The 14,021-nt window shown below is 53.2% G+C and overlaps 1 protein-coding gene across 7 annotated transcripts in view; it reads right to left on the bottom strand.

The window, feature by feature from the left end:
- The window catches only part of stet (rhomboid serine protease stem cell tumor), a 62,495-nt gene that overhangs the window by 21,017 nt on the left and 27,457 nt on the right, over window positions 1-14,021 (bottom strand). Inside the window, exon 1 of one of the 7 annotated variants that reach the window (XM_022064224.2) lies at window positions 1,401-1,844. The exons of 5 other annotated variants lie outside the window; for them this stretch is intronic. The gene's annotated coding sequence lies outside the window, so the exon portion shown is untranslated. Of the gene's footprint in view, window positions 1-1,400; window positions 1,845-14,021 lie in introns of those variants that run through there. One more of the 7 variants, XM_087354814.1, reaches the window with a different exon arrangement.

The following is a 14,021-nucleotide window of genomic DNA, read 5'->3' as shown; positions in this document are numbered from 1 at the left end:
TCCTGACACTCATGTTAGTTGGACCCGCGAGCAACTATTTTATTTGAAAGTGAGAACGAGCAGGAAGCCGATCGAACGCCAGTGTTTTTGTTTTTGGTCCAGAGAAACCAACGACTTCCCACGTCTTGCAATTACCAATTACACTTCACCGTCAGCGGGGAACAGAAAAGAAGAAGAAGAAGAAGAAGGAGGAGGAGGCCGTGGATTCCTTAACGGCGTTCAGTTATAATAATCGCGGAGATAAAAATTACAATCTGATTCTGAGGGTGGACGTGAAACTTGGCTCGTCGCATTACGGAACACCGGCGAGGAAGGTAGAGCCGCGTTAAAGCGTCGACCTGAGGCGGCAGAACTGAAGCTAAACCTCGGCCACCCAGACAAACCCTCCACGACGTACAGAACTGACAGGACTCCTCGGAAGCCGCTCCAAGAGGCGGACGGGCGGAGCGACCCGAAACAAGCCTTCGCTTTCCGGTTCTAGCCAAAGCTCGTCCTCAGGGGGAAGAACGAAAAGCTGTCATGTGAGACTGACGTTGTGACTCAGCGTTTCGGGCAATGTGTCTGCCTCCATCCTCACGGTTTATTCTTAACAGACGCCTGCCCCGCACTTCTCCTGCTGCATCTTTCGCTCCTTTTCGCCTGAATTACGACGGACACACAGGAACAAAGAACAAGAGATAAGGCGAACGAGTTCTTATCACTGTCCTGTCACTCTCTCTCTCTCCGAAGGCCTTCATGCCCCGAATGCGATGTGTCCTGCCTAGGAACGTACAAGCCCGACCCGCGTTTCGCTCGAAGCCGCCACTGCTCCGAGGTCAGTTCGGATTGCCCCACTTCTGTTACCGTAATGCTGGCGCAACAATTACGACCGGACGGACGGACTGACGCAGTCCTGACTACGCGTTGTGAAAGCCGCACGGCTCGACCCGCGCCCTTTTGTTCTCCGTCGGTCATGACGAACGCAAAACGAAACGAAGTTGCACCGCGTTCGCAAATGTTTTGTGGCGATTTCGATACTCGGCGCCTTCCTCTGCGCCAGTCGGCGAATATTTCTCGTCCTTTTCATTAGCCACGTCGAAGGAAAGTTTCAAAAGAGACGGCATGTAAGCATTTCAGTGCGATGAGTCGCTTTTAGGAAATCGATAGAATCTGATTACATCAACACGAATTCCGCAGTTTCAACGCAGACTCTTTTGACTGTCGAAATCAGTCGAAGGTTCCGGAGGACGAGCGACCGAAAGTCCGAGTTATAAACAAACAGCAGCGCTCGGCCCTTCGTTGCAACTTCCTTTCCCGTGAGCTCAGTACGTCCAAGAAAAACGATAGACGTGTTCACTTACAAGGTTTGGGAGAACGCGATTTCTATTGATTTTGGGACGACTTTAACTGTTCAGACTCACCCATAAGCAGCTGATGGGAGTTGTGTGATCACTCACTATCCACCACGTCTTCACCAAAATGCCACTGGTTATTGACAAACAAACCAAGAACACGCCACAGAACAGTTCCAAAGCATCGAGTTTTTACACTTCCGAAACCAAACGCGAACGTTTGATTTCCCACACAGAATAACACAAAAATTAGCCCTTGTAATTTTCCAGTTGGAAGGAAAGACGTGCACACGAACAAAACCGTACAAAGGAATCACAACACAGCTCGCCGTCCGCCACTACTTTCAAGAAACTCATTCACGTGCGGACTGTCGTCATTTTGTGTCAGCACTGAGGAACTTTCCCGCTGCTCGAACAAAACATGCGCGACGTATGTTACACCGGTCCGCCACCAGAGCGCCGCACTACGTTGCTCGCAGGTTGAGACCAGCACGTCGACTGAGGAGGAACCACGAACTGCACGTCTGCTCCACGCGGTAGTACGCCCTACCACCCCACCCCGCTCTCCCCTCCCCCGGCCCAGAACGACCGCCGCCGCCGCCGCCCTACGCCGGTGTCTCGTCTCTTGTTTAGGGGAAAATTCTGTTTCACAAAAAAGAATTAGACACACGGGCAGTAAACGAGGTGAATCACGGAACATCACCTCCATCGCCAGGCGTTCTTTATTCGAACCGGACATGAGCTTCTTGTTCATGTATCAGGGAATCCGTGAACGACAATCAGTGTTTAACCACCCGCGAGGTGTCTCGCTGACAGGCGGCGACTTCCGGCATTCTGCAACGTCTCTTACGAGAAATACGTGTCTTCTGATTCCGTGACAACGCATAATCTCTACTGTCGAGAAGCCACGAGCGATTTCCGGTCGCTCCAACACCTTTCTGTCCTAGGGACTCGAAATAAATTCACCGAAGATGGGCCAATGATTTTGGGTGGATGTGTCTGCGTAGCGCGGAGTGCCAAGCTTTCGTGGACAACCGCGTATTCAAAGCGACAATCGTGGCCACGACGATCGCCGTTTGCACGTGGGGCGACGCAACTGCGTTCCACCTGGTGACGTGGCAGCCACCGCGATCACCAGGATGTTCTGTGAACCACGCGAATTCCATTGAGCGCCAGTTTCATTGTTCGTTCTCTTAATGAATGAAACGACAATTAAAATTCATGAACGGTCGACGGAGTGGCGCGGAGGGGGAGACACGGAACTGACGCGGTAATGTCGTAACCGGACATCCGGTTCGGAGGATATATGGAAGGTTTCATCTTCCGGTGGGAAATTAAATAACAGTCAGAGGCCAGAACCTGCGGCAGCCTGGAATTGTTGACGACCGAGAGCAAACGACACCGGAAAGCCCAGTCCTGCGGTTTGGTAGATGCTTCCTCGCACCGACGTTTCAGACCGCATGTTCAGGGAGCTTACTGCCTCCATTGTCAGGGTTTTCCATCCATCCGACAAGACGCTCGTCGCCGTGACAACCATCAACGTCGAATCTCGGAAATCTGATGATAACATTAAGGTGGATCTTTCAGAGGATCTGAGCCTCTGCCAAGGCCGCGAGCGATTCTGAAGCAATACACGACGTGTTACTGCCGCCCCCTCATCGTTATCTTTTGCTCACATCCGACGAGACACAACCTTGGGCCTGACTTAAAACTTACCGAATCCTTGAATGAAGGCGATGAACCGGTGCCCGTCTCGGGTGGATCATTAGTCTACAGTTTTGCCTTCAACGTGGGACACCCTGTAGTGACAAAATCTTAATTACTTAGGTCCTACGCGCAGGAACACGAGAACTGCGCCCTGCATACACGAAGCACCTCATTGAAACGGAAGTTACTCGTAAAACCTAGAAAGAGGAGCTCGATTCAGACACGTCAGTGGCGAGCGGAATACAAAAAGAAAATCCAAAACAAAAGAAGCCAGAAGCTCGCACGGAGCCCAGGTCGATACGCCAAGTACACTCGCGGCAAAAAGCAGTGCCACTTCCCTGTGAAGACGGCCATGATCAGAGAGATTAGGCAGTGTGATGAACCGATTTCCGGCCAGGTAAAATAAAACGACTCGAGGGGTTAAAACTATTGTGAACACATTTACAGCATACAAAACGTTTGTTCAACGCCTCGTCCGTCCGTGTTTCCGGTTGTTGTTGTTATGTGGACACAATACGAACCTGGGGCTGACCGGCTGGCAGGGACCGCGGTGTTTCCGAGACAGACATCGGCGACAGATATTTAACGACGCTGTATCGAATGCAGATTGCCTAAGCCAAGTCCAGTTGGGAGAAGACGCCAATCGGCTTTCACAGATAATCAAGCGTTCAGGTACGTCGAAGGTTGGCGTACGAGATTTCAGCTTCTCGAGGCAGTGATAGTTGAGACAGTTCTCCTCTGGACTACCGACGTTTCGGTGGTAGCTGCTACCTCCACATTCAGGGTGTTGGTAACCTTGGCAACCTCCGACAGAAGTACTTGCCCACAATGAGGCAGCCTGCGACACTCCATAAAGGCGTAGTGTGACGTGGAGGTAAACCGCCATGCATTCTGGGCTAAATCTCGGTACTACTTGGAATTAAGTATCAGGGAACTTAAAGACTGTTATTTAGAAATCCGAATCTCACAGCGGGACGAGGCGTGTGTTCATGGAAGCCGTTTAGGGTGCGGTCCGGCCACTCTGTATATTTTGAGTGGACTGAACCGGCTCTGAACTAGACAGGCTTCTGCACCTACTGCGGAGCAACTCTTGAGGAAAACGCACGGGGCGACTCATCTTCTTCTTCTCCTTCTGCCTAGGTTAAGGTGCGGCGCGTTCCAAATGCAAGCTCCACTAGTGTGGAAACCAGACATTCAGACGAAACAAGTAGCCCGGCCGAGATTCAAAGGAGGAGCTGAGGCCCGTGAGAGGCGAAAGCGAGTTCAGCGTGGGCCTCCTTCATCTTAGGCAGTAAAGTAGGACACGTCTTGAGACGCGGCGCGCCGGGCACCTGGACACGCCACAGCTGCCGGCCGGCTGACCGCGCGCGAAGTTCTCCTCGGATGATGACAACATCGGAAACTGTTGTTCCACTCACACGCACGGAAGCCCGGAAGGTGCAGACGGGCCGAAAGCTGCGGGCCCCCTTTGCGACCGAAGGCGTTGCCACCGGACGTCACATGTGAACAGAGTACACAATGGAGCGCGGATTCTCCCCATTCACGGCCAACATTTCCACGCTACGCTCGAGATATCTCGTTTCGAAGCGTTGGTTTGTCTGATCAGAATTAATTTCGTACCGGGTACATCAATCAACGTTGGAGTGCTCCCCTTGTTGCGAAGCTGACGGTCGCTCAGCTAGTGAATAAACCACCCGTCTTTCATGGAACCCGAAGGCCCGTAACCGAGATCACCTACCGCGCACTAATCCGTTTTAATATTGTCCTACTGTCTACTGCGCATGTCTTGCGAACGAAATTCGCACTTCATCCTGAGAAACGACTATGTTGACGTGTGGGGAGCGCCCTAGACAAAGGTGAGTGGCCAGCCTCACGCTGCGGCCGTCTGACCCCGCGGCAGACAGACAGACGGGTGGACGCTGGCGCTCACAGTAACTGTAATGACCCTTTGGCTCGCCTTGACCGTCCGTCCGTTCCGCTGTTCTGGCACGAGCCACTGGCGCGCGCGGGGCAGTCGTTCTACCTGGCCGACAGACCGCAAGCATCTCGAAACGTCACGCGCTGTTGGCAGTTCTTTGAGGTCGCTACTTCAAGTAAAGATGTCGACTGAAACGAGCAGACTAGACGCTCGTGGCAACAGCAACACTGAGCAGTTTCCTTCCAAATCCTTTAGCAACGGCAATGCTCATTTCGAATCTGCGCGGCGCGACGGCGTCGTCTTACAGAACCCGGAGACCAAGCGTCGTACGTGCTCTCACCAGGTGACAACGTGCATCCTGACCCCTCTTCTCAGTTCTCCGATCAGGATAAGAATCCTTGAGAACTAATCGATCTGTATCTCCTTGTCGTCGTCCGTCCCCGGCATTCCTACCCGTCGGAACCTTGGAGTGCACCACGCCGTTGCATGTGAACCGACAACGGCGTCTTATCTCCATGACTACCAGCACCGTGAGCCATGCGGGTGGACGTACCTCATGCGAGCAACTTTCGACTGACGCACGGGCGAGGCGATCAACTGGGAAACACGGCAGACGTCGATCTGTGAAATAAGTGAAGATCGGATGCTGTCGCGCTACGACGAAACGCCCACGCCCACGCCTGGCCAACAGAGTGAGCCTCGGCGCATTTAATTAGGCTCATTAGCGGCAATGGAGACGCACACAGGGCTGCCCAAACAGAATTTTGTACATATTAGCCCCTCCCCGTCGAAACGACAAGGAAGTCATCGGTACGCGACGCTGCCTGGGAACCTAACCTAACTCCGCTTGATGACAATCTAACAGTTGCTCAGCTAGTCCACCGAAGGCTTGATTACTCTGTTCACATGAGAAACGCCGAGCGGCGGGGACGGCCGGACTGTTGGACGCCTGCACGTCCTCCTCCTCCCACACTTCGACGGGAGCGTCGGTCCATTAACGACGCCAAAAAGTCGGCCATAAGAAGAGAGAGAAGGGCGTCTTGCTACAGGCTGATTCAGAAACAGCTACACTCTCACGTTGCTCGTGAACAGGAAACACTTTGTACAACACAACTGAAGCAAGCGTTGGAACGGAATTACTATTTTCTAGAAGCTAACAGTCGCTCCACCGCCTGAAACTGCGATGCCGGGTTCACAAGAACCAGCCAGCCAGCTGAACCCACTCAATGCCACGTAGGACTGACTTTCACTGAGGCCGCGGGGTCAGCTGCTTTGATCCCTGCTTCGGGCGAACTTCCGGTTTCGTCAAGTCCCACGCGACGACGACGGGCAGATCTCGGTAACAGAGGAAATGCACGCCAAATGGAGGGTCGGAACAAAGGCAGAACGAGTTGCTAGGTCGTTTAAGAAGTCTCTCCCTACTCGTACCTCCTGAGAAACATGAACCCCGTCCACGCCCTCACAATCTGTATTTCCGCCTGATTCTAAGGCCTCTTCACAGCAGATCTAGCCCCATCAGAATTCTGTAGTCGTGTGTTCCCTGCTCCTGAAAATAAAGATCCTCTGCTCAGAGAAACAGCTGAAGATCCAGCTTGAGAGCGGCCTGTTTGTTGCGTGTCCGGTTTGTCAATTGTTTCATTTGCCTCCACCCAAACACAGCGGCAACAAACGACGTTTTCCTGTCGCCGCGGTGATGACTCGTACGCGCGTGTCTGGAATACGTGAAGCAGCGAAGGAACGAAGGAAGGAGACGATAATTTTGCAGGCACGGGCGTGTTAGGAAGCCGCCGTGGCCCACTTGGACCAAACCGAGATTTTCTTAAAAACGGCTCGTCCATGAGAGGATACAGATTTGATGAAAATCGATTTTCGCAGGCTGGTCGATCAACTTCGTGACGACGGCGAACTCTGCTCGGCTCAGACGCTACTCGTATTACGCTCTAATAGGTTAATAGTCTGAGGCGCCAGGGCGAGCCGTGCAGACAGTGACGTCACGATACAAACTTCCACTGCGTGATACAGAACATACGCAGTTGAGGAGCAGTCATTAAATAAACTGATAAGGCAAAGGACAGGAGCGACTAACGGCCACTCCTTCGACCGGAAGTGCCGCCATTATCCCGGGGCCAAGGGAATGCGTGCTACAGAACCACGCAATGGCGTTGAAGCGCGTGTAAGTTGCTCTTGTCCTGAGTGACGATGATTCGGGGGTCTGAGAGGGAAGGGCACGAGCGGATAAAAGTGAGATTGATCAGTAGTGGGGGTAACGGACTTTGGGCCTGCTGGTGCCACGCACACGCAGGCCGGAAGTGCGTGCGACCAGGTGTTTCCGCCTCGTGCCGAAGGCCGGTGGTTGCAACGACCCAAACGCTTGTGTGTCCGTCCGTCCGTCCCCCCCGTCCGCCCTCGGTCGTAACGCCACGCCAGAACTCGGCACTTTTTAAATTTTGCAGCAACATGGCGCCCGAGCGAGATTCTAAATTCGAAGACGCAAAGGCACTATTAAGAGCAATTAGCGTGTCTCGCCGGGCAGACGCTGTCCGATGCAGGAAATCCGTTCCTCTGTTATCTTAATATATGAACGGATTTGGAAGGAGGCGGTCGTAGCGACCCGACGCTTGCCCTCGTGAGAAAGGGTCAACTTTCGAGATGACTAGATCCGAAGCCTGTGCTAACCTACCAAGCGATTCGTACCTTTCCTCTCTTTTTTTTATATTTTCATTCTCGACGTTCGTTTGCTTTTAATGCCTGAAGATTCCAGCGGCTTCGGCAAGATTTTCTGCCCCGCAAAAGCCTCCGACGACTCCCGCCGCGCCAATTTTACACCGGAAAGCTTTCGCTTTGTGCACAAAAACTGGGTTCATGTGTCCATCCACCACATCGATTTCCCTTCAGTCTTTCACAACTGCCAACCTTCTGCACGCAATATCCCCAACAACACGGATCTCAAACCTTCGCGGCTTTATTTCGCAAATGTTTTCGTTTGCACTACCAAAGCAGCGAGCATTCAGACGACTGCTGTTGCCGCCTCACGACGGACACGCGACGGCGTGCAGTAGCAAGAACTGGGTTTGATTTGCCGGGCGCTGAATTATTAAGACCTGATACCACCGTATCAGTCCCTAGATCGACCAAGCCAGTTTCGCCGGACGTATAGACCGACCGTCAAACTGGAAACCACGCTTGGCTGCCTAGCGTCACGGGGCGGCCGTTTCACGAAAACTTTCTCAGGAAGACGAAAGTTTACCGGCACGTACGTAGCAAGCGAAATGCTCGGCCACAGGGGGGGGACACGGAACGCTTGTGAGGACGGCCAACCGAAACGAAATTCCATTATTCGTTCCACGCTGAATGCAAACGAGCGTCTTCTGATTTAAGCCCCGAAAGCACTCGACGCACGCACACCAGACACTGCGCGTGCGCTCGGATTTCCCAATGGCAAAGCGCAGGGCACTCAGTGGAGTACAAGCACAGGGCAGAGGTGGAGGCAGAATGGCGAGCTTCATAATCTGCATTCTCTAACATCCATCTTAATATTTTCCTCCCTTGGTCTCCTCTGAGCTTTATTCACCAACTCTTCCGTCTTAATTCGCCATCTCCATGCGCGCTACATGTTCCGCCTACCTCGTCCTCCTTCATTCAATCCTCAGTGTGCAATTTTCTCTAACTCTCGGGATGCCCGGAAAGGCATCTGATGACGTAATGGGGAGGGAGGGGAAAATACACGACCGGAGATTTCACTCTTCCTTAAGAGACATGCAGCACGCAATGAGGCGGCTCGTCACATGACAAAGGAAGACTGCAGCCAACCGCGGATTTTATTAAGCATTGCGATGCAAACTATTAAGCCAGCGAGAAACGCGGGCTTATGAAGTGTTTGGGGTCTGAATTAACATAAGTGCATTGTACGAGGCAGGGCCACACGCGGATGGACCGTCTGCCTCCTGCACCCACGCACTTCAGCGCCTGAGGGCGAGGGTGCAACTTCGGAAAGCAGCAATTTCACCCCAAATGTCTGCACTGGCATATGGATGGTGGCAGATGGCGAATCAGACAACAGCCAGCGCTCTGCTACTAGTCGTGCTGAAAACATTCGGTGGTGAAGGTACGCAGAGGCCTAGTGAACTGCCAGCTTCACGCTCCGGCCACATTACGTCCACGCCACCCAGCGGACTCCGCGAGCCTCGGACAGACAGAAACTGATAACTGCACCGAGAACCGAAGGCAGCCCAAAACCAATCCTTGCGGCCGCCATGTTGGTATTTTACCTATTATATAAAACGAATTATAACAACAAGTTATGTGTTTTAAGAAAATCTTCATGGCCCAACTGCATGGTGCGCTAATGTCGACCCCACCTCACAAGTTTGTTCGTCCGCCATGTTGGTATTTTACCTATTATATAAAACCGAGAATTAAGATTGCAGGGTTGGTCTCAGTGGCACGACGTCCATACCTAATTTCGTCCAAATCCAACCAGCGACTCTCAAGTTGAATCACGCGTACAGACAGAAACGGCCATCCCTCTCCGCGTTCATTTCGTGCAAAGAAAGCGTTACAAGCGATCCGGGACTGGACGAACTGCATTCCTTCTGTTGCTAATGAACACGGCAATTCCGGATGAAGCCAATTAGCACTCACGATTGAGCACAACAATTGCACCATCCAACGAAAACCATCCTTTGTTGTACAACAATCAGCAGCTACAAATTGCGGCAAAGAGTCAGGGGCGCCGTCGGCTACAAAGGACAGCTCGAGGACCTGTGCAAATACAAAGGAACGCAGCGCTCCGCGTGTAGGATTTCGGCAGCACATCTTTTGCAGAGAATCGCACATCGGCCTTTGACCCAGAAACTGCAATTTCAGAAATTTTGCGGGGAGGTGGGCGGCTCCATAACTGCAGTTGCAGATTGCGTTACGTCATGCCAAGCCAGGCCTCGAACAGCGAAATATGCCACGGCCACTTCATGTACCTTCCTGTCGCGCTAGGCAAACGGTGTTCACTGCATTCTCGCCTAGGCTGTACCGGAAGTCGCAGCCTATTGTTTCAGTCCCCAAGCTGCATCCGCTGCGAGAGCGAGCGATGGGGAGACGCCAGCCGGGAAGACGAACGAGACGACGGCTGTCGGCAAAGGGGAGAAGCTGCGTTATCGATCGACACTGGCGTCGTTGAAATTATTGTTGTTGTTGTTGTTACGAATGAGAGAGGGAGAAAAGAAAAGAAAAAGACGAAATGTACCGTTCGTAGCGCTGAAGGGTTGATTTCGTATTTAAAATATCCTTCTCAAAATAATAAGAACCTTAGCGCGTTGATGCAGGCACGGAACGGAGAAGCAGACAGTAGGCGTCCCGCAGACGTCGCGTGGCGTCGCATAGTTCTTCGGTATTAACGTCCCTGTCAGGTGTCAGCGCTCAAAACGTAAAAATGCTACCTGCTGTACAGTCCGGTCACAACACGCTGCACCCTGAGGACGGTCGTTTCACAGCGGAAAATAGACATAAGGTTCAGGTTCTCGCGGCGGCGAGTACGAAGATGGAGGCCCTTCTGCAACGACCCAGAAGCCATTTGCCGCCACATAAACCCAACCCATCTTATACACAACAGAACTGTCGTTCCTTCAAAATCCGCCGAAACGGCCACGCGGAGTGACCACGACGGGCCCGAGGCGTGTCACTTGTGGCAGACCGACGACGTCAAACTATGAACAGGGGGCATTCAATTTCGTTCTAAACGCGACTATCAGAACGTCGATTAAAGGAATGCGCCCCTCGTCTCCTGTCCGACATAATCATAAATCCCGACCGTAATCGACTGACAACAGACGGAAGACCCGACTTGAAAATGAGTTAGTTATGTGAGCAGGGCGCAGGACACCTTTGTGCTCGCAGCCGTGAGCAGCCTTTCGTCCAAGGGATTAGCATCCCCTGAAACACGCAGAAAGTTCCAACAGGAATTCAGCAAACCCCCCACCCCCCACCCCGCACACACACACAGTTCGCGGTACAGTCCGTTCCCGTGAGGATTCCACGGACGTACACAGAAAATGGCGGTCAAAGGACAGAGCGCGTGCGCACGCACACACAATTCTAGCCGAAAACACTGAGGGGACGCTTGAGACACCTTCGTGCAGGCAAAAGTGAGATATCGAAACTGATCTCGGAAAGACGTCGGGTAAATTTGTGCACTGGATTGAACGGGCTTGGAGCAGCAGAAGTCGGTGGGGGGGGGGGGGGGGGGGGGGGGGCTTTCGTAAGCACAAGAGCAAATTCCTTGCCGAAGTGGCCGTAAATGCTCCACGTAGCATCAGCCTCACGAACGTAAGATAATCCTGAGGAAGCAAATTAGCACTGCCGGTTGCATCCGTTAGAGACCGGAAAAAATTCTCGACGAAGTGTTTCTCCGACTCGGCTCTTGCAAAGCTGCGACTTAGCTCAGCGGTCACTCAGGACGCGACGCAACTTTTGCTTTCATACGAGATTTCGCCCGTCATTCGCCGCCCGCAGCAAGTTTCATACAAATTCATCATCGTTTCAGAGTCAAGTCAAAATATTCGCGCTCGTACCCACATGTGACCGCGCCGTTCAGAGACGATGCAACAGTTCCGCGTTTCTCAACCGGTGTGCCGCGACCCCACACGTCTCTCTCTCTCTCTCTCTCTCTCCTGCTCGCCCCAGCAGCACTTGGCCGTCCTCCTGAGGACTCGCTGCCTCCACCTTGAGTTTGCGCCGTTGGGCCACATTTGCCCGCAGGAGCACAGAATCCGGGATCCACGAGTTGGGGCGCGTGACAACACAAACATTCCTCGCATTCCTGCGGGCTAAACAGCTGCTGGCACGGAGGTCTTCAGGCACCCGGACACAAACAAGGCCCGGCAGGGGATCGCGACGGACTGGAGCAGGCAGCTTGGTGCGACCCGCTGTTACGCGACAGCTGACGCACGTGCTGGTCACGCGGTTTTACTCCTTTGCTGCGCTCCTCTTCGCCGGAAACACGACGACATCGACAAGCCCAGCACGTATGACGCTGATCGTGGATTATTACATACTCGCATATGTGCACCTCGCTTGTGGCATGTCCTATGGACGCTCAGCCGATTTACGGAATTAATGTAACTGGAAGTTGATTTGCTTTAAGCCGCGGCGTTATCAAGTGTGAGAAATGGAACCTTTTGATGTTCCTCTCCAGTTTCTATTTTCCCCCCCCCACCCCCACCCCCGCGCCCAAGACCTGATGAGTGTTACACGATTCCCTGACAACCTCAGGGCGGTGTCTGCGCCCACAAAACGAGACGCGTTTCTCAGCTTTCAGTGGCGGCCAGTGGCAAGCAAGCTTGGTCGCCTCTTACGTCTCCAACGACGGAGGGAGAATTTCGCAGAAATTTCAGCCTTCCTGCTCATGCTCCTCCAACAGCGCCATCGAGGCCTGCGGCGGCAAGGACACGCAAATCAGTCCCTAAGAGTACGCGGCGCCAAAGCCCGGAACACGACAGTCGAGTGGCGGCGACGCTAAGTACAGACGGGGGGATGACGATTTTAAGCTGGTTGTTGAAGAACAAGCTTCTGGGCCTGTGAACCGACTCAGCATCATGGCGGTGGCCAGGTTCGTGGTTTACGAGTAACACGCCGGCCGGACTGACCACTCCCGTTCCTCCGAGGGCGATCTGTCTATTAGCCGACTCCAAACACTGACCAGACAGCTGAGACGGGCTCCCTAATTTCCCCGCCGACACTGGGACAGGTAGTAAAAATTGAAGAAATAAAACACGTCCTGAAAGAAGGCCTCGGCTCCTATTCATCGCCGAAGGAGCGGTATGAGCGCATGAGCGACCCACGCCGCGTATTTCTTAATTAAGCAAAACAGTCGCTCGGATAGTCAACAAACTCCCCCAATTTTATGCAACCCGAAGGTGACTGCCATTTCGAGAACAACGCGCCAGTGGACCGTATCCCGAGCCAGCTGAATCCAATCAGTTGTTCACGTTCCGAATGGAGATGATGGCCTCCATACATCGGCGGCAGCCGTTAACATGAACAGTTCAACTGCGGACAGTCGACAATGGGTGGTCGTCTAGCTTTACAGTCGGGAGGGGGAGGGAGCAAAGAGCCTCGGACGTGGAAGGACTGTCAGTAGCAGCGCTGACACCTGGACACGGGAACGACTTGCACAGAAGAGGAAGGGCCGGCCGTGTGGACGGAATGGGCGTAGGGCGAAGAGGGTGTTGAGGTCGGTACAGGCAAGACGACGACAGTGACGCGTTCGAAGCTGCCGAGAACGTAACCTCACCAGGATCGAACAGTTCGCTAAACGCTCATCTTTTGTTACGTGTGGTGTCACCTAGTGCCACTTTTCATTGTTCATTTGTTTATAAACTGTAACCCCCCGTCCCCCGCCCCCCACGGAGCAGCCCACAACAAAGCGCGTTTGCATACAATAGCCGTCAGATGAAGGCAGCGCGCGGGCGGGGGTGTTCATCCCCCTGAGAAGAAGCCGGCCTTCAGCTTCTCACCCTTTTTGAGCCGGAGGAAACACTCGAAACGAAGGAGGCGGATACAGTGACAACGGAGCTTCGCGACGGACAGACCTCGCGTCTGGAAGGGCCGGAGGGAGGGTAGACCGATTCAAGTAATCCGATTTCGTCAGTGACGAAGGGCGTCTTCACAGGCAGGTGATTTCTGCTCGCAGTGAATACGGCGGTCCACTGCGAGCTATTTCCTGAAGAACCACAGCCGAGAGGTCCGTGGGCTTCCTTACAACGTCACGTGGCTATTCACGTCAGCAGGTCGAGAAACCTCACGCCCTTCCCCCACTGACGTCACTGGACCCGACACAAAGACACGAACATGTATTCACCATGTTCTCGCGTCCTGCTTCTTTGTGATCGATTTTAATATTATCCTCCCATCCACGCTTTCCTATTAGAACGCTGTGCTCTTATCCCCTCATGCGTGCTACATGTGTCGTCGTCCGTCATTTCACCATCCTCATAAAATTTTGGCGTAAGCAAATGGCACTGCGTCCTCCTTCCCCATTCCTTCTCGTTCATTCGACGGTACGCAGCAAACAG

The sequence above is a fragment of the Zootermopsis nevadensis genome, unplaced genomic scaffold (genome assembly GCF_977971745.1).
Source record: "Zootermopsis nevadensis isolate Lab colony 2312 unplaced genomic scaffold, Znev_1.0 Znev_ptg000024l, whole genome shotgun sequence".
NCBI lineage: Eukaryota > Metazoa > Arthropoda > Insecta > Blattodea > Termopsidae > Zootermopsis > Zootermopsis nevadensis.
Note: the sequence above shows the minus strand (reverse complement) of the source record. Positions and strands in the feature narration are given on the sequence as shown.